The following is a 24,029-nucleotide window of genomic DNA, read 5'->3' as shown; positions in this document are numbered from 1 at the left end:
AAACTGTCCTCTCTTCCTTGGCCTCATCGACTGGTCCTCTTCCTGGTTTACAGCTTTAAGGCTGGCATTCCCTCCAGGGTGAGATGGGAACATTTTGTGCTTTGCCTCTTGTCTCCTCTTTGCTACCCCCATTCATGCCAAACTCCACCCATCTCCAACAAGCTGATGACTCTCAAAGCCTGCTGGGCTCCAGGCTCATGCCCATGACCACAGGCCCCCTAACATCCAGCATGCCCAGAACTAAGTCAGTATCTTCCCACTGCAACCCATCCATCTTGTATTCCTAATCTGTGACACTCCATCCACCTACGCAGTGCTCACTCCTTTTTCTCAGTGTTACCACTTCCCACCCCAACACTAAGCCATTCCTTTCTGCAGCTCTTCTCAATGAACATCTTGCGAACCCACCACTCCACTCTTCTCCCTGATGCTGCCCTGCCTGAGGCTGCCCTCCTCATTTATCATTGTAGGGGTGTGCTTGGTGGTTCAGGTATCTGTTTTCTCCCTTGAAATTAACCAGTTAATTATTAATTCATTGAACATCTGAGGCCTCGGATGTGGCACACAATGTGCCAGATGCTGGAGATTCCCAAAGACAAAAGAATGAAGAAAAGAGAATGAATGAAGCTGTCCCTGACCTCAAAGAGCTCACAGCTGGGGAAATGGACACATCAACATCACTGTAGCACAATGTATGCAGTTCAGGGAGAAAAATGTGTACAGGAGTGCTGAGGAGGGAGCTGTGGGCAAGGGTTTTGAAGGAAGAGCAGGAATTAAGCAAAGAAGGTAACAGAGAAGGTATGTGCCAGGCTCAAGATTTCAGGATTTTATTTTGTAAGCAATAGGGCACCACTGGGCTTTCTGATCCAGGGAATGAGACTTAAGAGTCACCCACTACTTATGAGGTTAAATTAAAGAAACCTAAATGGTTCAGCAGGTTATAAACCAGAGCTGGCGTTAGGGAACAAGCATCCATTTAGATGAGTTCTAAAACGACTTCTCTGTAGGGATAATTGGGCATCTGTTAATTGATTTCCCATGATTCTGCAAGACCATGGCAGAGACTATGTCACCTAGGACAGTCAAGGGCTGTCCAGCCTGGCCTATGGTCAGTCCATGGCAGCTGACCCAGGCTGCCTAACTGCACCAATGGATCCAGCTAGGGGAGTGGAGGAGGCTGCTGGTGACCCTAAGCCCATGCAGGAAAATCACTGCCTCTTGGCACTAAGAGCACAGGGTTTTAACTTTCACATAACGGGTTGCAAAAATACTTTCCCAAAAGAACAACGCAGTCAGGTGTGGTGGCTCATGCCTATAATCCCAGCACTTTGGAAGGCTGAGGTGGGCAGATCACCTAAGGTCAGGAGTTCAAGACCAGCCTGGCCAACATGTGAAAACCTGTCTCTACTAAAAATACAAAAATTAGCCAGGCATGTTGGCGGGTGCCTGTAATCCCAGCTACTTGGGAGGCTGAGGCAGGAGAATCGCTTGAACCCAGTAGGTGGAGGTTGCAGTGAGCTAAGATCACGCCATTGCACTCCAGCCTGGGAGACAAGAGTGAAACTCCACCTCCCAAACAAAAAAAAAAAAAAGAGAGGGAGAGAGAGAGAACAATGCATTGGCTAATATACTTACTACTCCCTTGAAGCTGAGCTTAATTATAGTGAAGGATACAGTCTATACTTTTTCCCACACTCAGAGAATGATCTCTGTGATAATTTCCCCAGTCTTCTTGACTGAATGCATGTATGATTTCTGTGGAGAAGAGCTGCTCTTTTCTTCACCCCATGGAGACATGTTGTATGACGCCCTGTCTGCGTGGGAGCTGCTTGCTCACCTCCCTGCAGGGAAGACCAGTGCTTGGCACAAGGGGAATTTGGCTGGGGAGAGTGTATGCTCTCGGATCATAGGAGAGGGACAGGGGCTGAGGGAGTCCTTGCTTCCCATGATGACCAAAGAAAGGGGAGTTGCCAAAGTGATGCGAGGGGCATCTGTTGACAGCTGTGTTGTGTTTATAAAGGCAATGGCACACAGATGGGGGTGGGGACAGGCAGAGGCCTAGGTTTCAGAGGCAGAGGTCTTAGGTTTAGGAGGTCCCTCTCTACTTGCCAGCACCTCAGGCAAGTCACTGACCCTCTCTGTGACTTGAGTTTCTTTACTTGTATTCTGAGAAAGTTATGGTAGTAGTAGATTCTTTCAAATAAATTTTTATGTAGAGCAGGGGTATCCAATGCTTTGGCTTCCCTGGGCCACATTGGAAGAAGAATAATTGTCTTGGGCCATGCATAAAATACCCTAACACTAATGATAGCTAACGAGCTAAAAGAAAAAAATTGCAAAAAAACCTCTCATAATATTTTAAGTTTCCTAATTTGTGTTGGGCTGCATTCAAAGCTGTCCTGGGCCACGTGCAGGCCGTAGGTTTGACAAGCTTGATGTAGAACCTCAGTATATAAGGCAGATAAAGCAGGATCTCTTTTGTTGAAGGGGTGTGTTAAGCCTCCCCAGCCATATGGAACTATAAGTCCAATTAAACCTCTTTTCCTTCCCAGTCTCAGGTATGTCTTTATCAGCAGTGTGAAAATGGACTAAGATGCCAGAGAAGCTGAGCCTGGATGGATTCTCTGGAGCCTGTACCCAGGCCTTGGGATCTGAGTCCATGCGACCACAACAAGGCACACATGGCTGCAATTCCAGCAGGTGCAGAGCAGGAGTCCTCTGTGGTTGGCTCTGCTCTGCCCCTCAGGCATGAAGCCAAGACAGAAACATCTGAAGTGCATCTTCCCAGTCACCCCTGTCCACCTGGGCCTGGCCCACCCAACAGCTGGGGGCTAGTGCCTTGCAGAAATTTGAGGCGGCCAGGGAGCTGGGTAATCATGACTCTGAGAGCCCGCATCCACAGTCCCCTAGAGAGCCGGGCCAAAGTGAATGACACCTCCAGGTTCTGGGGACTCCCAGGTTTGGATTTAGGACTGAGATTGGAGCTAAAGGTCCATAGGCATCTCTATTCATGGGGGCCCTGGTGTGTGTTCACTGCTGTGTGTAGGTGTGAAGGGAAGGAGTATAGGACATGGCCCCTCATGGCTGTCTAGAGGACATGGGAGGCATTCCAGGCCCCAAATCAACAATGATCTCAACTCAATCTGAATCAAGAGCTCACCATCAGGCTTGACACAGGGGACCCAGAGTCTAAGACAGTGGCCTCAACAACACTGCTGTGTCTTCCACTGGAGAAGGTCCCCAGAGCAGCCTGTCCCAGGTCCACAGCTGCAGCCACTACAGCTGCAGCCACTGTTTGCTTGACCTGACAATTTCTGAGAACTGGATGGGCAATGACTGGTTGGATGCTGCAAAGGACACCCATGAGCTTCAGGGAGAGGTCAGTGCAGAGGCTCCTGCACTATCCCGGACAGAGGTAGCGGGCAGCTTTCCTCCCTTCTCCCATCCCCAGTGCTGAGAGGAGGGAGCTGGAAAGGGGAACATAAACATGAGCCTGGTTCTCGATGTTTGGTTTACGGGTTGGGCTGTCACATACATGGAGAGAAGATGAATGTCTTACTGGCTACAGGACCTTGGGCAGGTCACCTAACCTACCTGAGCCAGTGTCCTCCTGATTTGGGGGTTGGGCTGTCACATACATGGAGGGAAGATTAATGTCACTCTTACTGGCTGGGGGACCCTGGGCAGGTCACCTAACCTATCTGAGCCAGTGTCCTCCTCTGCCCGGTGAAATTAGAGGGCAAGGATCACCCAGAGAGTGACCGTGATGCCCCAGCCTGTGCCTGAATTCCGTCAGTGTTGGTTGGATGTGCAGCTGCCCCTCCCCACTAGAGCAGCAGCTGCAGCCCAGCAAGAGGATGGTGGCAGTTTGTCATCCTGCGGCTCTGGCCGGGGTCAGCCAGGCCGGAGGAGAGTCCAGCCTGTGGGGCGGAAAGAGAAGCTCTCTCACAAAAGCCTTCATCGTGGACCACGTCATTTCACGCTTAAGGACATTTACAACCTGTCCACTGGGAATCAGAAAGGCAGCGTCATTCCCTTCTAGGCATCAGGAATTGAATTTCAAAAGCCAAATGACTTAAAATCTCATCTCCTTTCCCAGATAGAAGGATTTGAACAATTTCTCATTTGCTTTCAAAATAGTCCCTATCTTGTCTCTGGAACAGGATACCACAGCGTAGCAGTAAGCCTAAAAGACAATTCCTTCCATGGAGTTATAACTTGGGGGCTCCTGAAATTGTATAAAACATTTTTACCATCTATGTGCTGCGGTTCCATAGGTTTTAGTAGATCTCCAAAGGAGTTTGTGACACTCTCACGCAAACAGGGTATGAACCACTGATGTCCAACCCTTCCTCCTTTTTTGGGTAGGCACAGACAAGGCCTGAATTATCAACTCTCAAGAGAAGGACCATATGCCCAGCACAGTCGCAGAGACCTAGTGAGCCCCAGGGATGCTGCTAGAGGAATAAAAACAGTTGAGTTAGCGATGCTGAGTGCATTGATGAGTAGTTGAGAGCAGCAATGCCACTGCTCCGGTAAGAACAAAATGCATGTGCATGTATGAGCTATGAAATCGGAATTGTGTAGTTTGATGATTCTACACGCGTTATATGCTCAGTCTTTTAAAGTGGCATTGCACAATATTAAGGATGAACAGGAAAATTCATGCTAATAATTTAAAAATTTAATTTTTCTTTACTTAAAATATCATTAAATAGTAAATAAAAATACCACATGGCAAGTTGAGAGAAAGACCACGGAAAAAAGGAAAAGGCTTATATTTATAAAGGTATAAATATACCTTTAATGGTATCTTTTCCTGCATTTGAGCTAGGGTTCCATGTTTTCATTTGGCACTGGGTCCCACAAATTACCTATCTGGCTCTGGTTGAGGAACGTCTCCCTGAGGCACAGTCTCGGTGATGACTGATAAGCACCTTCCTAAAATGTCCATTCAATGAACGTTTATTGAATTCTTACTGTTTGCCAAGCTTTGCACTAGTTGCTAGGGATAAAAAGTTAATAAACATAATTTTATTCTCAAGTAGGATAGGATGAGGACTCTAATTTTTTTTTTTTTTTTAGAAAGAGTCTCACTCTGTCGCCTAGGCTGGAGTGCAGTGGCACGATCTTGGCTCACTGCAACCTCCATCTCCCAGGTTCAAACGATTTTCCTTCCTCAGCTTCCCGAGTACCTGGGATTACAGGCACCTACCAACACATACAGCTAATTTTTGTATTTTTAATAGAGATGGGGTTTCACCATGTTGGCCAGGCTGGTCTTGAACTCCTGACGTCAGGTGATCTGACCACCTTGACCTCCCAAAGCACTGGGATTACAGGCATGAGCCTAGGACTCCAATTCTAAAAGCACAGCATAGGACCGTGGTTTCCAACTATCAAAACCCTAGTGCTTATCTACAAAAGGCAGCTCTGGGAGAGAAATCTCTTTACTGCATTTCAAGAACGCTCATAGAAACTTGAATTTCTACCTGACAAAAAGGCTTCAGTCAAGCTACCACACCAGCTATGTGATTAAATGTTTGCTAACTGTGCCAGACCTCGGACAAACCAGACAACACCAGTCTGCTTCTGTCCTTTGTCCTTTTTTCTTCTGGGCTTTTTAAACACACTAGAATCTGCTAGCAAATGACCTAAACTGATATATATCAAGCAGAAAGGAATCAAACTATCAGTTATACGGTCTTTGATTATTAATCTTTTTAAGATAGAGAAATACATTCTCATTTATATTGAAGTTTGGCTGACAAACCCTTTCAAAACACGAAGTACATATTAAAAAAAAAAAAAATGAATGCCTAAGCCAGGACAGGGCTGAGAACCGCTGGGGGATTTATCCCATACCACCATCAAGGAGGGTCCCCTACTCCCTTTCAAAACAGACCAGGGAACCATCAGAGCAATTCTCATTTCCTGAACCTCTGTAACATCCTCAATTCTTGATTATTTTACAGCAAAAATCCTTAAGCCTCTAAGCAGGGCCACGTGCTTGTACGAGTGCTTGTACATTGTGCAGGGCAGTGAGAGAGGGACGCAGCTACTTCCCTCTCCATAGTTGTGAGTGGAAGTCGCATGGCCAGTTGGAAAAGCATCCCAGGGAGAAAGGGAGTGCTTAACTGGCCTGGGGCCTACCGAGCACGACACCACTACATTGTGACTACTACAGGGGAGACCAGCATTAGACAAGGTCCCACAGTCGTCGCCACCCTTCAACGCCCCTCCTTGCCATGAGCCCTTTTTCAAACTCCTTCATTGTGGTCATCAGACACCTGGGTGCTCTGTACCTCTCTTCTGAGCTCAGCTTAGGCAGGCATCCATGCACCCTGCTAGGAGTTGAGGTCATTTCCTCGATTTACAGATGAGGAAATTGAAGCTTAACATAACACACAGAAGTTCACACGGAGAGGAAGGGGCAGAGCCAGGATCTGTGCCTGAACCATCTGGCCCTAGAGCTGGGCTCTCCTGCCACCCTTGCTGCTGGCTGCCTCTGCCTGCCCTCTCTGCACACCTTTCCTTCTCGGAGCTCCAGCTGGGGCTTGGGTGAGTGCCACTTAGTCTGCACTCAGCTGTTTTCTCATCCCTTCCTGGGAATGAGTTTAATGTCCTCAACAACGAGTGCTCTGAGGTCAGGGGCTAGGTCCTTATTGCATGTCTCAGGGCCTGAAAGTTCAAAGCTCACAGCAGGCACTTGGAAAACATACACGTATAGCGTATATCTGCTGCCCCCTCCCCAATTTCCTCTACCCTGTGGAGTGCCATCTTGCGAGTATAAACCTTTGAACCCAGAAACCCACCAGAGTCAGCCGGAGCAGGGCATCATCAAAAGGGAAGCAAAGACAGCATCAAAAGGAATGAACAGAGGGTCTAGTTCTCTACTCCCGACCCTTCTCTCCACTTCTCTCCACAGTCTCCCTCCTCAACAACCCACCTAAACCAACCAAACTGAACACCACCACCTCCTCTATCATGCGCATGGTCATTAATGCTCATCCTATGGGACTTAGAAAAGGGTGGTAAATCTAGATTCTGTGCCCCGAACCCAGGCACGGTGTTGGACACAGCAGCTGTGCTGCCACTTCCAAGTGTATTTCTAGGAAAAGGCAACACAAGAGACTGTTTTACATGGAGGAGAGCTTGGAAAGTCCAGGAAGCATGGCTGCTGTAAATACAGGCCAGGGTCATCACGTGTAAATATAGCCAGGTTTCGTGACGTGGCTGTCCTCTACGCTCAGTAATCACTCAGAGACCAGAGTTCCTCAGCACTGTCAACTACTCAAGAAAAACAATGCTGAGTGGGCATCTACTGGGGGTGAGGCACGTCTGGGCAAGTATGCCTGGGAATACCCCCGATAGAGGATGATGACAGACAGAGTCACCCTAGATAGGTAGCTCTCAAATATCTGTGCACAGCTTGTCCACCTTGCAGATGTTTGGTGTCCTCCGTCTAGTGCCTGTCTCAGATATAGATGGGTTAGAGTTCTCACATAGCCCTTGCTGCTGTGTTGTAAGCAAAATCATTTCCATATTAACTCTGACCAAAATTCAGGAAATTAAACCAGTAGTATAAAAATAGCCATAGGATGAATTCCATGGCTAAGCAGAAATGGTTTGTGGAACAAGCACTTTGTACCTCTGAATCCTGCCTATAATCCTCGTTGAGGGTCAAGTGCAGATTTCTTCCAGTTGCGGTACTATTATTTCTACTTGGAGTTGAAAAGACTCCTCTAAGTCTTCTGGTGCAACAGTTTTTTAGTTTTATTTTAGCGAGAGAGCCTTTACTTCAAAGGAGATCCTATCTGGAAGCTGACATATAACTTAGATGGACCCCGAGCTGCTGGTGTGAGGGAACTGGGGCCCTGCCAATGGAGCCTGCTCTTCCCTTCCAAAGCTCCCAGGAGTACAAGTTGAAAAACACACATGCACAGCCCCTTCCTAATTGATTCACTCACTCGTTCACAAACAATAATATCTCTTGAGCACCTACTGTGTTCCAGGTGGAGCCAGCAGGTAACAGCACAAAGGCAGCCCCGCTTTTGGTGAGCTCACATGGAGTAGGATGTGGCAAAGCTAAGTTCAGACAGGTTGCAAGTGCTAGGAAGGAACAATGATGTGATCATGGCTGGGAGGTGGCTACTTTGGATGGGGGATCAGAAAGGTCTCTCTGAGGAAGCAAAACACAGTTGAAATCAGAATGATAATCTGGAAAGATGCCCTGATTTGGACCAAAGAGGAAGCAGAACCAGAGAGCTGATGTGACCTTCCCCAGGCAGGGAGCTGAGCCAGGACCTGACCTGGGTTGCCGGCATCTCCCACCCAAGGATCTTTCCTTTTACAAACACTACTAAACAGCAACCACATGCAAAAAAGTGTCAGTGACAGGTGACATCCGAGGCTGGACAAACCACCCAACTACATCCTGGAATTCGGTGCCGTCTGTGCATGACTTTTGATGCCTCCCTCCTTCCTCAGCCCAGTCCAGGGTTGGCCTTGGGTCTGAAGGCACTATAACCCAAGAGACAGAACTCGGTGGTGGACACTCCAGACCTGTGACCTTAGCTGGGAAAGCTTCTTCATATCCTATCTCCCTGGCTGCAAACTGTGAAGGGTGCTCCTTACCGCTTCATTTGGTGGCATAAAGAGAAAAGCAAGTTGGTGGTTATAAACGTCCTGGGCTCATCTGAAAGAGGGCTCTCTGGAAAGTCAAGGTGCTCTAGGGAGACCTAAAGACATCAAAGCCAGTTTGCCTCTTGTTCTGTAGCAGGCACTCACACAAGAACTACGGGGAATCACACAGGCCTGTACATATTTTACACACAAGTCCAAAAGTGGGTGTAAAATTCCTATTATGCTGAATATCGTGGGAAGGAGCACACAAATGCCTCCCTCTGGTACCCACAAACCAAACGGCTCTGGACCACCTAAGCACTTGCCAGACCACCAACTTGGCCCCTGTGGGCCAGTAGTGCCCCCTCACCCTAGGAGTCTTAAAGCATTTCCAGGCATTAATTGGAGCCTCCAGTCCCTTGGGAGACAGGTGGGGCCAGCGGTTATTAGTCCCATTTTGCGCACAAAGCAACTGAGCCCCAGATGACCTATCTGTCCAGGGAACAATGCTACTGACACAGTGACAACCATTAAGTTCTGATTCAAACCTGTCTCCAGCCTCTAACTGCTGCTTTCCACTACAATCCAGCTGCCCACAAATCGAACACAGATCATCCACTTTTGACTAACACCACCATCATTCTCTTCTTCACGCTCTCCTGCACACACCCTATGCTCCACAGTGCACTTAGGAGTTTTTCCATAAGCTGCCTCTTCTCTTCACCCCCCACCCCCACACTCACCTCACAATACTTGCTAAGAACTGGAAACCTCTGGAACACTTATTCCTCCTGCACACACAGCAGCTTAGACTCAAGTTAAGATGCTGTCCCACCAACCCCAACTGAGCTGCCTCCCTTTCATACTTTCCAGCCCGTTCACACATGTGCACACTGCACATAACGCTGGTGAAAAGGATACACCCCAGAACCTTCCATGCCTTCTTTCCACATGGAGTCGCCCAACTGCACGTGCAAGGACGGGCACGAAAACACAAGTGACAGGGCCTACACAGCCATGTTGTCACAAATACACAGACGGGCCCAGAACACGGGGACATCCCTGCACAGGCCCTCTGAAAGCAATGTGTACCAGATACAGCAGCTGCCAGCACTTAGCAACCCCTGCGTTGCATGGGGTATGCTGCCAAGGCCTGTCTGCATCTTGCTAAGGCGACTCTGGGTCTGTCATCTTGGTGTACGCACAAGAGGCAGCTACTCGAACTCAGGGTGGACAAAGAATGACATTTTCAAGAGGAACAGACATGCCCCGGGCACGCTGGACAGCACGAGGCCCTCAGAGGCCCAGAGTTCTCTCCCGCAGACTCAGGCGCGTAGTTATGGACGCCGTGCTGCGTGCTCCGTGCAGACACCAATACCTGCTCACATGCCCCGCGAGTGTCCCAGGCATTCCTGCCTCCTCCACTCCTCACCGCCAGCCGGCTTCCCTCTGCCCGCCCGGGGGAAGCTTGGAACAGTCTAGCTCGGGACTGCGGGCGGGGCTGGCAGCGGAGGTGGAGGCGCCTCTCCCAGACCCCCAGCCTCTCCCTTGGCGCCCCCACTTCCCAGGCGCGCTTCTGCACTTACCCAGTCAGGGGCTCCGGACGCGGCGACGGGAGCTGCGCCTAGAGAGGCGGAGAGCGGTGGCTCCCGGGGCCGCCCAGCCGCCCACCACCCGCAGCCAACGCTCTTCCCTCCCAGCCCGGGAAGGTCAGCTTGCGGGCAGCACGGCCCGCGCCCCCGCGCCCACGGAGGCTTCCTGCCGGCTTTAGCGTCTCCCCCTCGCCGCCCCGCCCCGCGCTCCGCCGCGACGCCCCGGCGCCGGCTCTCCCAGCCCAGCCGGCAGGACGCGCCCAGGAGCCCCGCACGCTAGCTGCCGGCTCTTTGTTTGGGAGTTTGCCTCTCTGAGATTCAGAGCACGCGGAGGGAATTAAGTCAGAGTCCGAGGCAGCTGTGCGGTTGCCGGGGGTATCCCTGCGGGGGGCGGGGCAAAAGAATCGACTAGGGGGCGGTGGAGCGACTTTCAAACTCCCGCCCTCCGCAGCTCCCCGTTTATGTCCCCCTGCCCTCTACGTTTGTCGGCCCCTGGGAGAGGTTGGCCTTTGGGGGTTTCCAGGGACTCTAGGGACAAGCTTGTCTGATAAGAGAGAGCCTATCCATCCCCCTTCCTCACCACCCCCCATCACTGCCCTGTGCCTGTCAGAGTCCTGTGGAGCATCAGCTTTACATTTCCTGGGCCCCGGGGAGAATCAAGGTCTCTCTAATCAGAAGCAAAAAGGAAGAGCAGAGAGTAGAGTCCATCTGTTCCCGCTGAGCCCTTGTGAAGGTGCAAAGCTGGCCCTAACGGGACCGGCCCTAACAGTGGGGCATGGATTATGTATTTCCCAAAGTAACCAGGGCCTTGTGCTTATCCAACCGTGTTCTTTTGAAACTTAGCTGCAGTGAGGAAGATTACCCATTTACCAGGTTGCTAGGCCAGGGAAGCCACTGGAGGCAGGGAACGCTGACAAAGCCACTGCACCTGGAGCACCAGCGTTCTAAATACCCCAGCTGACTGCTGAGAGGGGCTTCGCAGAGGGGCCACCCGGGAAGGAGATGATTCCAATAGTCCGGTGAGATAAGACTTTAACTGGGGGATGAATGCGGAAGCTGCAGCAAAGGAGAGTCTACAGAGTGTGTGGTGCAGGAGGCGCACACTGGGGCTGTAACATTGTGGAAGTCTGGAGGAGCACCTGGAGTGATGTGACTGGGTTTAGTGTGGGGCAAGTTGGATTGGAGAAGCAGGCCACCTTCTTCCAGGGGCAGATATCCAGCAAATGCAATTGGAAAGGTGATTCTGGAGTTCACAGGAGAGGCTGTGAATTTTGGAATCATCTGGAAAGAAGTTGGAGGTGGAGGGAGAGGGTAGAAAAGGTAGAGAGAACAGGGCTGAAGACAGAACCTAGGTCTACCTAGAAGGAGCCCATGAGAGGAACGGAAACCATCAGGAGAAACCATGAGGGAGGGTCAGGACTGTGCAGGGTGACAGGACTCAGGAGAAGAGGGACGTTCAGTGGGGGGCCCGGGCTGCAGGGACACCAAGGAGGAGGGCGCCCCAAAAAAACTGGTTTAGATTTAGAAATTAGGAGATCGCTGGGTTAGTTCAAGATACCTATTTGAGTGGTGGGTTTTATAAACCGGGTTGCCACTCCTTGGGGGTGCATCTGTATCTCGGATCCAATTGGTTGATGGGGAGATACAAAGGTTCACCTCTTTGCTTCCATTATGGAGGGCCCTGAAGGGCCACCCCAGCTCCATAACTTCCCAAAGGATCCGCCGAGGCCTCTGTGGAAAGCAGCACAGTTCAAGTTCATTCTCTGCCGAATCCTGTTTCCCTCACTCTCTCAAGGTGTTGTTCCCAAGAGTACCTCCCAGGAGACCTCCCGCATACCACCTCCATCTCTGTGCAGAGTCTGTTTCCTAGAAATCCATTCGGAGGTACAGGGACACTGAGAAAGGGCGCGGGAAACAAAGAAAAGGTGGGACTGAGAGGTCAAGCAGCGACAGTGGGAGGGAGGCCTGAATGAGCACAGGCCCCGACGCCGCTCCCTTTGGCCTCTGAGGGAGCCGTTTAAACAGACAGGGATGGTCAGAAAAACTCAGAGAAGGTGGTGTGAAGGAAAGAGCCTGGGGAATGGGGAGTGAAGGGGAAGCTTATTCGTAGTAGAAGATGGATTTTCAAAAGCCAGAAGTAAGAAAGAAGAGTGGAGTAGGCCCAAGGAGGGGAGGAATGCTGGAAGAGGGTAAGGGTGAGGGGAAGTCAGTATTCACCAAAGTTAATAACATTGAAACAGCAATGAGGAAAGAGAGGGTTGGAAAACGCCTAGAGTGACTTTTTTAGCAGTAGGAGAGGGTGAGTGATGAATGAAGCTCTGGGCTAGGGTATTCCCTCTCTAGTAGTATCCCCAGTAACATTAAACCTCTACAGTGGAGAACCGATGGAAATATAATATGTCGTTAAAAATTTTCCGTGAGCCACGTTTAAAAATGAATATAAAGAAACAGGTGGAAGTAATTGTAATGATATATTTTATTTAACACAGTATATCTAAAATATCATTTCAACGTGTGTCAATATGAAAAATCAACAATAAGATATTTTACATTTTTTCCTACTAAGTCTTCCAACTCTGGTTATATTTTATGTGTATTGCACATTTACATTCAGACACTACATTTTCATTGGAAATATTCAATGTGTATTTAGATTTCATAACATTTATGGTTGAGGAAATAGATTTACAAGCCTACTTTGCCACATACATAATTATGCTTTCCAACAATAGAATCAAATGATCGATTTTTAAATTTATGTTAATTAAAATTAAATGAAATAGAGAATCCAGCCCTTCAGTTGCATGTGGCACATCTCGAGTGCTCAGTAACCGCACGGGGGTAGCGGCTACCATATCAGAACACACAGGCCTAGAATTCTAATTCCTAGACTTTTGATTTTGGCTTTCTTTTGTCCTCACCTTTTTTGAACGAATGGACCTCTTCTCCTACCAGCATTGCACCGCTAACAAGATCCTAACCTATTCCATCTTATTTCACAAAACATACTTGAAGAAGGCGAGGGGGAAGATTGAGAATCTACCATCTAGGAAAACAGAGATGGGAATTCAGCTTGGACTGGAAAAGATATGAGGAAGATGAGACAGGAGTTGGAAGTATTCCATTTTGATTCTTATTCTGTGGTTGTATGAGGAGGGAGGATTCTCTACCAGGCTGGGTACTCCAGAGATAGAATGGATGGTTCTGTGAGAATGAACAGGACAACTCCTGTTTGTGCAGGCTCCCATTTTAGCAGCTTCCCATGAGCATGGAGCGTTGGTTGAGTCACAAACACTAGGATGTGGCTAAGTCTGGGTCCTGTATTTCCTGCATTAGCAAAATGGGGAGGGTAATCCCTTATTTGGAAAAAAAAAATGGAAGGGGCTAAGTGAAATCCCCCAAAGGAGAGTTTGGATCCCAGATCTGGAGACCTATGCCTCCACTATCGTTTGGATATGGTTTGTTTGTCCCCTCCAAGTCTCATGTTGAAATTTACTCCCCAGTGTTGGAGGTGGGGCCTGGTAGGAGGTGTTCGAGTCATGGGGGTGGATCCCTCATGAATGGCTTGGTGCCATTCTTGCAAGAGTGAGTTATTGCTGTTAGTTCCTGTGATAACTGGTTGTTGAAAAGAGCCTGGCACCTCCTCCACACTCTGCCACCTCTCTCAACTTGTGATCTGCATATGCGGCTCCCCTTCACCAACCCCCATGAGTGGAAGCTTCCTGAGGCCCTTGTCAGAAGCAGATGTTATCACCATGCTTCCTGTACAGCCAGTAGAACCATGAGCCAAAGAAAGTCCTTTTCTTTATAAACTACCCAGCCTCAGATATTCCTTTATAGCAACACAAATTGACTAAGATGGCCCCATATTCAGGCCTGTAGCTTATCTTCTGTCCCCAGCGGGGTGCTGGCAGCTTCTGCTTTTAGGCCATGCTCTGGCACCATTTCCCTGCCTTTGTGTCTGATAGGGAGATCTGTCAATGGACGCAGTAGTAATGGAGTTTGTAGAGACTCCTTTAGAAATTTAGGAAAAAAAAACCCAAAAAACCAACTTAGACTTCCTTGTTTGTGATCTGAAATGACCTACATCTGTTGTAACTGGGTGATATAGTGTAGATCTTGTGAGACCCTGCTCCATGCCAGCACAGGGCCTGATAGCCTCTCTACCCAACAACAGTATCTATATCCATTCCTAGAAATGGAGTCATAGAAAATACCATCTTTTGTTTTGTGGGTGGCTACACACACACACACACACACACACACACACACACACGACAGTGAGGAGAATGTTCTGTTATTGTTGGCATCCCTAGAATATATGGCACGTTAACCTGGCATTCAGGTTGTACAGTAAACCCTCATAGGTCAGGAACTGTAAAACTTGCTTTTCTCCGTCCTCTGAGCGTACGCTTGTCTTTCAAAAGAAGTTCTAGTCACTACCTAGGAGGGTTGCAAGGAAATGAAGCTACTTCTGCCTCCCTGACATCCATGCTTGGTTAAGCTGCTGTCCTGATATGGCCCTAATGTGTACTCTTTGTATAAACTCCTGACTGGGCCATTCTGAGGAAGATCAGCTAGGTTCTTGGAGATATTAATAGAAAACATTCCCTTCAGGATACACATCAGAGACAGCTGGTCTGACTCAGCCTGCTTCTCTATCTTTAAAATGGGGAGAAACTCCTCCTAAGATTCTTTCTACTCTCTTAGAAAGTGAAAACTCGCCTTAGTTTTTTAATCCATGTGAAAAATAGAGCTAAAAAGCCTTTTGTTAGCATCTGTCTTTCTTCTAGAAGGACTGAGGAATGACCAGATGTTAAATATTGATCAGTTAGGCTTAGCTTTAATTCCGCCTGCATTTGGCTGTGAACTTGATGACTGACCCTGACGATTTTTGCAATAATATCTGGTGCTTAATAGGTAAAGAAATGACTGCGGAATTGAACCTCACAGCCTCAGGTATAATTCCCATGAGAAAGATGTTACAAGTAGGAATTTTTCAACTGTTTTCAGGCATACTTCCAATCACACCAAGAACATTAGTTGCACTAATTAGTGCTTGAAATATTGATCTTCATTAGCAGTGTCAAAAGCATTGTTCAAATATCCGTGCTCTCTTGGCATTCTACATGAAGGAGCTTACAGCTTGGTTCTTTCCCGGGAGAACATTAGTGAGGGCAAAACAGAAAAATGTATGTAGTATACAGGAAACATAAGTAGAGACAGCCGAGCAAATATAGAAATAACATACAAAATGACAATTACTTACAGCTGGATTTTTTTTTCTACATGTAGCACACTGCTAATCCTCTCTCATCTTCTCCAGGAAGCTTTCTAAAGCCTGCTTCTGTAAGGACACAGGTTTTCTGGACCCAAAGTCACATACTGGGAAGGAAGAGAAGCTTTTGGGTAAACATCATGAATTTCCCTGGAGCAACTATTCTATTTAAGATTTTATCTAAGATTTTTTAGAAAGAAGGGAATAGGTTTAAAAAAATAATTTCAAAAGTGTAACATCTATCTATGCTCATTTTAGACAATTTGATCAGTATAAAATATTAAATAAGAAAGTAAAAACCACTTGGACTCTTACCTATCAGAAATAACCACTATATTACTGGATTTTGGTGAATATCTTTTAATTGTGTGTGTTTGTGAATATGTGTTTGTAATCCAATTTTTTTAAAATTTGAGACTATATTCTAGTCAGCTTTTTATGTCAATGGATTTAAGAATATGTTACATCATTTAAAATGTAATGTATGGATATACCACACTTTATTTAACCAATACCCTATTAATGAATATTTAGTATATTTTCTTTTCTTTCCTTTTTTTTTTTTGAGACAAAGTCTCACTCTGTTGCCCAGGCTGGAGTACAGTGGCTTGATCTCGGCTCACTGCAACATCCACCTCCCGAGTTCACGTTGATTCTCCTGCTCAGCCTCCCGAGTAGCTGGGATTACAGACATGCACCACCATGCCCAGCTAATTTTTGTATTTTTAGTAGAGATGGGGTTTCACCATGTTGGCCAGGCTGGGCTTGAACTCCTGACCTCAGGTAGTGCACTCACCTCGGCCTCCCAAAGTGCTGGGATTACAGGCGTGAGCCACACTCCTGGCCAGGATGTTTTCAATTAAAAAAAAAATTTTGATGATGTTGTTATGAAACATTCTTTCGTATATGTACTTGCCTACTTATTCAATTATTCTTTATGGCAAATTCTTAAAAAATGTATCACAGAAAGTATTTCTTTTGGTAGCTGAACACACACACACTAGTATAGATATATTCACACATACACATACACATGTATACATACATATGTGTGTATATATAGGCATATTCACACGTACACACATGTATACATACATGTGTATGTATGTATATATACACACATAAAAAGTCAAAAAGTTTTAAACTTAAATATAGTTGTTACTTCTTGAGAAGAGACTGGGATTGGGGATGCAGTCAGAGGAATTTGACCAAACCTATGATGTCTTAGTTTTTTCACAGGGAGAAAATATATGTGTAACTTAAAATTAGTTAAAATTAAGGATAACGATAACCAAAAATGGATAAGATAAAGTAGTCATCAAGTGGCAATCACACATCATTGCAAATAAAACGATCTGCTTCCTTCTCCTGAAAAAACTTAACGGTAACTACTGGAAGAATAGAAATAGGATGTGTAAATGTTAAACTGCTAACATTAAAAAAAAAAGAGGAACCAGGACAGCTAAAACCTTGATTAATCCAACAAAAGTAAGAAATGAAAAAATTAAAAGAAACAACAAGAAAGCACAGTAACTAAAAGTACAAGCATATGGACAAATAAGTCCAAATATGCCACTATTTAGAATTAATGATTAGGTTAATGTGTCTATTAAAAGATGGCAACTCTCTGGATAACAAAACCACATGCAGTTATATGTTGCTTAAAAGGGACCCACGTGAAAAAACGACACAGAAAGTTTCAAAATAAAGGAGTGGAAAAGATTATTAACTAAGGAAATGATGGCACCAAGAAGTAGATGTGCCAATATTAATATAAGATAAAATGACTCCAAAGCCCAAAGAATGAATGGTCAAAGAAGACTATATTTTTGTTTATTTATTTATTTATTTAGAGATGGAGTCTTGCTCTGTCACCCAGGCTGGAGTACAGTGGCATGATCTTGGCTCACTGCAACCTCCATCTCCCAGGTTCAAGCAATTCTCCTGCCTCAGCCTCCTGAGTAGCTGGGATTATAGGTGCATGCCACCATGCCTGGCTAATTTTTTTTTTTTTTTTTTTGAGATGGAGTCTCGCTCTGTTGCGCAGGCTGGAATGTAGTGGCATGATCTCGGGTCACTGCAAGCCTTACCTCCAGGGTTCATTCCATTCTCTTGCCTCAGCCCCCCGAGTAGCTGGGACTATAGGCGCACGCTACCATGCCTGGCTAATTTTTTGTATTTTTAGTAGAGACAGAGTTTCACCATGTTAGCCAGGCTGGCCTCAAACTCCTGACCTCAAGTGATCTGCTCACCTTGGCCTCCCAAATGCTAGGACTACAGGCCTGAGTCACCATACCTGGCCAAAAAAGACTTTTTTGATTTTGTTCATGTCCACCAATGAACCTTTGTGCATAGCTCCAAATGTATAAAGCAAAAATGATAGGACAAGTAGACAAAAAATAACCAAGGATTGAGAGGTGCATTTTCCAATACAGTAGCCACTAGCCACACAGTATAGCCAATCGTCACTAGGTTATTTAATACTTCAAATATGGCTAATCCACGTTGAAATGTGCTATAAAGTATAAAACGTATATTGGATTTCAAAGACTTGGTATGAAAAAATAAAGTAAAATAGCTCTAATATTTTAAAGTAAAATAGCTCTGTATATTTTGAAAAGATCATACTTTAGATATGAGTTAAATAAAACCTATTAAAATTATGAGAACTTATGAACACAAAGAAGAACACAAAGAAGGAAACAACAGACACTGGGGTCTTCTTGAGGGTGGAGGTTGGGAGGAGGGAGAAGAGCAGAAAAGATGAATATTGGGTACTGATCTTAATTCTTGGATGATGAAATGATCTGTACAAAAAACCCCTGTGACATGAGTTTACATATGTAACACACCTTCACATGTACCCTCAAACCTACAATAAAAGTTAAAAAAGATTGCAACCTAAAATAAATGGATAAATAAAATCTACCAAAATTAATCTCATCAGTTTATTTTTGCTTATTTTAAAGTGGTGACTAGAAAATTTAAAATATCATATGTGTTTCTCATTGTATTTTTATTGAACAGCACTGAAGAGGATTTAAATGAACACAAATAACAAATATGGTATAATAATTATAGAAAAGAAACATTTTGACATCACATTTTATGTTCTTTTCAGTCATGCAATATTTGTAAATTGATCAATCACCTGACCATAGGAACATCTCAAAAATATGTGAAAACTAGCTACGGGCAGAGGCTGTGATATCCAAAGACAATGCCTTTCCCAACTCAAATGGAAATCACTATTGCCTATACCAATTTCTTTTGCCTTTCCCAGCGATTATGGGGAGGTGTCTATGCAGGTGGGGTCTGCAGATAGCATGACCCACATGGCAGGGATTCTCTATCTCTCTCAGGAGTCCATGGCACCAGAGGTCCTACTCTGCCTGTTGGCCCCAGCTCACAAGATTTATTGAGTCAGAACTCCCCTTTCGGAGCACAGTGACAACAGCTTGAGCCTAGGAGGAAACACCCTGTCTACAAATTGCTCCATGTTAATGGAGGCCTGGAAGGGGACAGGCCTGACTGGCTCAGCTGTTCTGAAGTATTCAACTGATGTTACTGAGATCCCAGGCTCTCTTCCCTACATGGATCTCATTGCTCTTAACTTGGGGTGCTCTGGAACTATTCTTGCCTTGTGTAATTCCTCCTGCTCGTTTTGGCTTGGTGTTTTGTTTTATTTTTTCCTTTCTTTCTTTCTCTCTCTCTCTTTTTTTTAAAATCAATTCAGTCCTATCTTTATAAAAAATCATACTTCAATATTTCTAGTCAGCAGGTAGCATCCTTCCTTGATTTCCAGCCACATTATAAATCTATTTTTTCAAAATATAATTTCTGTTATTTCACAGTACTTTGTGTAGGTGAAGATGTAGAAGCGGGTATGCACTCTGACCTCCTGATCCATTATGAGATACAAGTTTTTGTATATTTATCTCATAACCAGTCACCTTACTAAAAACACTTTTCATATTAATATAAACACTATGTATCATTATAAAGAATTCATGCAAAATATTTTTCAGTGACATAAGAACTCAAATTATATGGTTGTGGAGGGTTGCTATACTACACGGTCCTTCTTGTTACTAGGGATACTTTGAGGACAAGATTTTGGAAGCTCAATTAAAATAAAGGATTTTGACTGCCTTTAATTAGCATCTCAATCTCTCTTTCTCTTTGTCTCTCCCTCTTCCTCTCTATCTCCCCACCACCCAACCCTTTCTTTCTTCCTTTTTCCTGGTTGCCCTCAACTACAGACAAAAACTACTTTATGGGCATGCAATCTGTGCAGTTACACAAGGCCCCACACTTAGATGGGCCTAGCACTTCGTTAAATGCTCTGCTGTTGCTGTCTTGAAATTCTTAATAATTTTTGAAAAAGAGGCTCCACGTTTTCATTTTGTAGTAGTCCTTGGTATTTCTGCAAAACACCTATCTAGTGTTATACATTTTCTACCCAAGTTAAAAGATTAAAGCTTGTGGCATTTTGCTGAGCCCAAAGCAAAAATACATCACGTGTGTCTTGGGAAAATTCTTACCTTTACTTCAGGATTGGTGGCGGTGGTGGGAGGTTTGAATTTGGGGGAAGGATTGGGACCACAGCCACATCCGTTAGGACTCTTTTGTGAGCTGACTTCACCTTCACCTCTTGATGCTCTTTTTCATGCTTTCCTCTCCAGTCCATATCACAGCTTGCAGTTCAGTACACACAATTTGTCTTTTCTTTCACACATTTGCCCAAGTCGTTTCCATTGCTTTCAGTGCCCTTTCCCCCCATCTGCTTGCTGAATTCCTATTTAATCTTCAAATTTTGCTTAGTTATCACCTCCTTTAGGAAGTCTTCCCTGGCCTCTCTAGGTAGAATTCAGTGACTTGTTTTTATCTCCAATATCTAAGAAGAACTTAATCAAGGAACAGAATTTTTTTTATATACTTCTTTTCCACTAGAACCACTACAGTGATGGTTCCCAACTTTTGTTGTGTGTGTGTGTGTGTGCACACATCACAGCATTAAAATACTAAAACACACTAAACAAGTCAGGAATAATTACAATACAATTACTACGGCAGTATAAAGGATTTTCAAAGCAGCTATAAAAGCATCCAACTATTATCACACTGTCATTTGGTCTCCCTTTAATACTGGTTTTCTGTTCTGTCACATTTTTTTATGTTCCAGTTAACACCAAGTTGGCCAGATTTTACATTTCTCACCTCACATCACAGCCAGCTTACCCCATGCTCCACTGTGATATGACTTGTTTGGGTCTGTGCTCCATTTGACAGGCATTGCTAACATGTATATCCCATTAGGATGAAAATATATGTTAGATGTTAGTTGAAATTTGGCAGCCCACCATGACCACCCCAGGATCAGTTGCACAGATTGTTGACTGCACCAGGGTGCTCAGTTGAGGGGAAAAATGGGGACCAATGGTCAGTTTAATGTGCTCACCTGGCTGTGTGCACCCTGGACTGCATCCGTCCCAAAGGCAGGCCTTTTACAAATTTATGCAAAAGGTATCATTTGGACTAATGGTGTGGGCTCTGGCTTGGACAATCTTCGGTACCACAGCAGGTTCTTTGGGAACTGCTAGAGAGCAAGGGTTGGATTCTATTCATCTTTACTTCCCTAGCACTTAGTATAGTGCTGGACAATAACAGAACTGAATACATGTAGAATAAATTATAAAACCATCAAGACACTCTGCTAATAGTATGCAACATGATTTGGGCGTAGTCTATAGCCTTGTTAACATAAATTTTCCAATCTGGTCTGCTGGTGCAGATTTAAGTGGCTCTTAAATGTGGTGTCCAATATATACTAGTGTGACATGGTGAAAATTATAGCTGTCACCCCAATCCCTAATCCCCAGCCTCCAAGAATCATGCACAGCCCTGGATCCTTTGCATCTGTGCTGAAGTCCACAAAAATCCCTGGAAGTATGTTAAACTCTCAATTAGCCTTCATCAAGTGTGCTGTCGTGGAAAGAAAGGCCGGAGTCTGCTGACCAATGCACTTCCTTCTTATCAGACAGGAATTCCTGCGATCTCCCTCCCTGCCCTATTTCCTACATAGCACATATGTGATGAGCGCGGTTTTAGAAATTAGCACTTAATGAGAACTTGAACATTCTAGCACTGGGCGATGGCTTAGAGGTCACCTAGTCTGATCTCACAATCAGGAGACTGATTCCTAGAGAGGGAGATGATGTCACATGGTCAGGTGTTGGCAGAATAGCCTCTGGAGCCTCCGCCTCCCTCCTGTGGTCATGTGTGTGCCTTACTCCTTCCTTTCATTCAGGTCTGCAGCAGTTCTCTTCCCATCTACCCCGAGTTGCCCTCTGGCCATTCCCTAGTCCTACTCTAAGGGGTGGCAGAGCCGAACCCAGGAGGGTGGGGAGAGGAAATGGCAGCAAGGTCTATCTGCTCCCCAGTCGGCAGTGCCGAGGGCCAGCTTGGCCTCTGTCTGGAGAAACCACATTGGCACTGCTGGATTTGTGCTAATGAAGAGTCAGAAAATCAGCCAGACTCTCATGGGATACAGGCTGAGAGTGGAGGCCAGCAGCTGAGGCAGTGGGAGACCCACTCACATCGGGCTGATTGTTGAGTACGGTGCCCAGAAGTCAAACCCACACACTCTCTTCAATCACAGAGTTCCCATCACGTTCCTCATTTTGTCTCAAGCACCTGTTTCTGAAGCCTTGGGGGAGGGGCCAGCACACAGGCTTTGCAAATGTGTCTTCTTGGAAGCCTGTGTGTGGGGTCTGGCCCAACCCCAGGCTCAGGACCTGCAGTGGCTCTGGAGAGTTAGGGACTTGGCTACCCCAAAGACTCCAACCCTCTGACCTCAGAGACCTCCCAATTCAATTGCCTCACAAGTCGGATGAGGAAATGGAAGTCCTGAGACAGAGAGAGCGAAAGTAAGAATGAGAGCGAGAGTGAGCGAGAGAGACAGAGAGAGAGAGAGAGAGAGGCTAATGGCTGCAACAAGAAAAGGCAGTAGACTCAGGCCTCTTGACTTCTTGACTCTTTCCAGGGCAACAGGCTCCTGTTGGTTCTCGAGTTCTCAGATGGACTCCCCTAGTTGGTCAGCAAGCCAGGCTGGGGAGCCACCACCACCAAGTCTCCTTGTGGAGGATTGTCATTCCTCCATTTAATAAATGTTTCAAGGGCATTTACTATGGGCCTGGCACTGTTGTCAGCACTGGAAGTGCAGCAAAGAACAACGTAGATAGTGCCACAGCTCTCACTGAGCTTGAAGTCTAGTGGAGCACACAGATAATGAGTGACTAAACATAGAGAAACAAGGACATATCAGATAGTGATGAGTTCTATGGAGAGAAGAGACACAGAGATGTCATGGAGGGTGACTGAGGAGTGCAGGTCAGAATCAGAGTCAGGGAAGAGCTCTCCTGGGGATGAGATCTGAGTGATGAGAAGCAAATAGCCAGTTGATATGGTTTGACTTTGTGTCCTCACCCAAATCTCATCTTGAATTGTAATCCTCACGTGTAAAGGGAGGGACCTGGTGGGAAGTGATTAGGTCGTGGGGGCAGTTTCCCCCATGATGTTCTTGTTATAGTGAGTTCTCATGGGATCAGATGGTTTAAGTGTGTGATGGTTCACCCCCATCTCACTCTTTATCTTCTGCTACCATGTAAGATGTGCCTTGCTTCTTCTTTGCCTTCTATCATGACTGTAAGTTTCCTGAGGCCTCCCCAGGCATGCGGAACTCTGAGTCAATTAAACCTTTTTTCTTGATAAATTACCCAGTCTCAGGTAGTTCTTTTATAGCAGTGTGAAAGCAGACTAATACACCAATGAAGATTGGTCAAAGGTAGGAAGCCAGGTAGGAGAGCAAGTTCAGGAAGAAGGCACACAGGTGCAAGCCCCTGAATCAGGTATGAACTTGGCTAACCGAGAACCTGAGTTCAGCGAGCAAAGGAGAAAGGGGAGGTAAGCAACAGGCAGGAGATACAGGTGAAGGGCAGATACTATGTGACCCGAGGGCCAGGGAGAGGGGTTTTGTTTTTGTTTTCAATACAATGAGGGGTCACTGGAGAATTTCAAGGAGACAAATCCCATGCTCTCACCTAAATTTTGAAAAGATCATTCTGGATGTCATGGGAAGAACAAAAAGGGGCAAGTGTAAAAACAGGGAGATGAGCTGTCATGCCTGGATTTTCACAAGGCTGCTCCTGCAAGGCTGTGCAGGCTGCACACTGCCCAACTCCAGGGGTGCCTTTCACCTGAACAGCAGTAGGAACGGTACCCTCTGAGGCTGTGTGTAGTGAGCCGGGGGATTTTTGGTCCCTTATGAGGCTCAAAGATACCTTCTGCCCTATGTTCTCATGTCAAAGGAGCAAAATAAAAATCCCTTTAATATTGTTTTCTACACAAAAGTAAGACAGACTACAAACCATTATGTGCCAGACTTGATCATTACACCGTGAAGTAAATATGTGAATTAATAAGATCAGAAATAATCTTTTAATTAACTCATGTCTATTGGAAAATATATTAAT

General features: G+C 45.8%; 1 protein-coding gene across 1 annotated transcript in view; it reads right to left on the bottom strand.

Moving 5' to 3' along the window:
- Positions 1 to 10,368, bottom strand: part of TSPAN11 (tetraspanin 11) — a 70,891-nt gene extending 60,523 nt beyond the window's left edge. The window contains exon 1 of the mRNA XM_050750337.1: positions 10,212 to 10,368. The gene's annotated coding sequence lies outside the window, so the exon portion shown is untranslated. The remainder of the gene's footprint in view (positions 1 to 10,211) is intronic.
- Between the last annotated feature and the right edge of the window lie 13,661 nt (positions 10,369 to 24,029).

Source organism: Macaca thibetana, chromosome 11 (genome assembly GCF_024542745.1).
Source record: "Macaca thibetana thibetana isolate TM-01 chromosome 11, ASM2454274v1, whole genome shotgun sequence".
Taxonomy (NCBI): Eukaryota; Metazoa; Chordata; class Mammalia; order Primates; family Cercopithecidae; genus Macaca; species Macaca thibetana.
The sequence above is the reverse complement of the archived record's forward strand: the minus strand, read 5'-3'. Positions and strand labels throughout refer to the sequence as shown.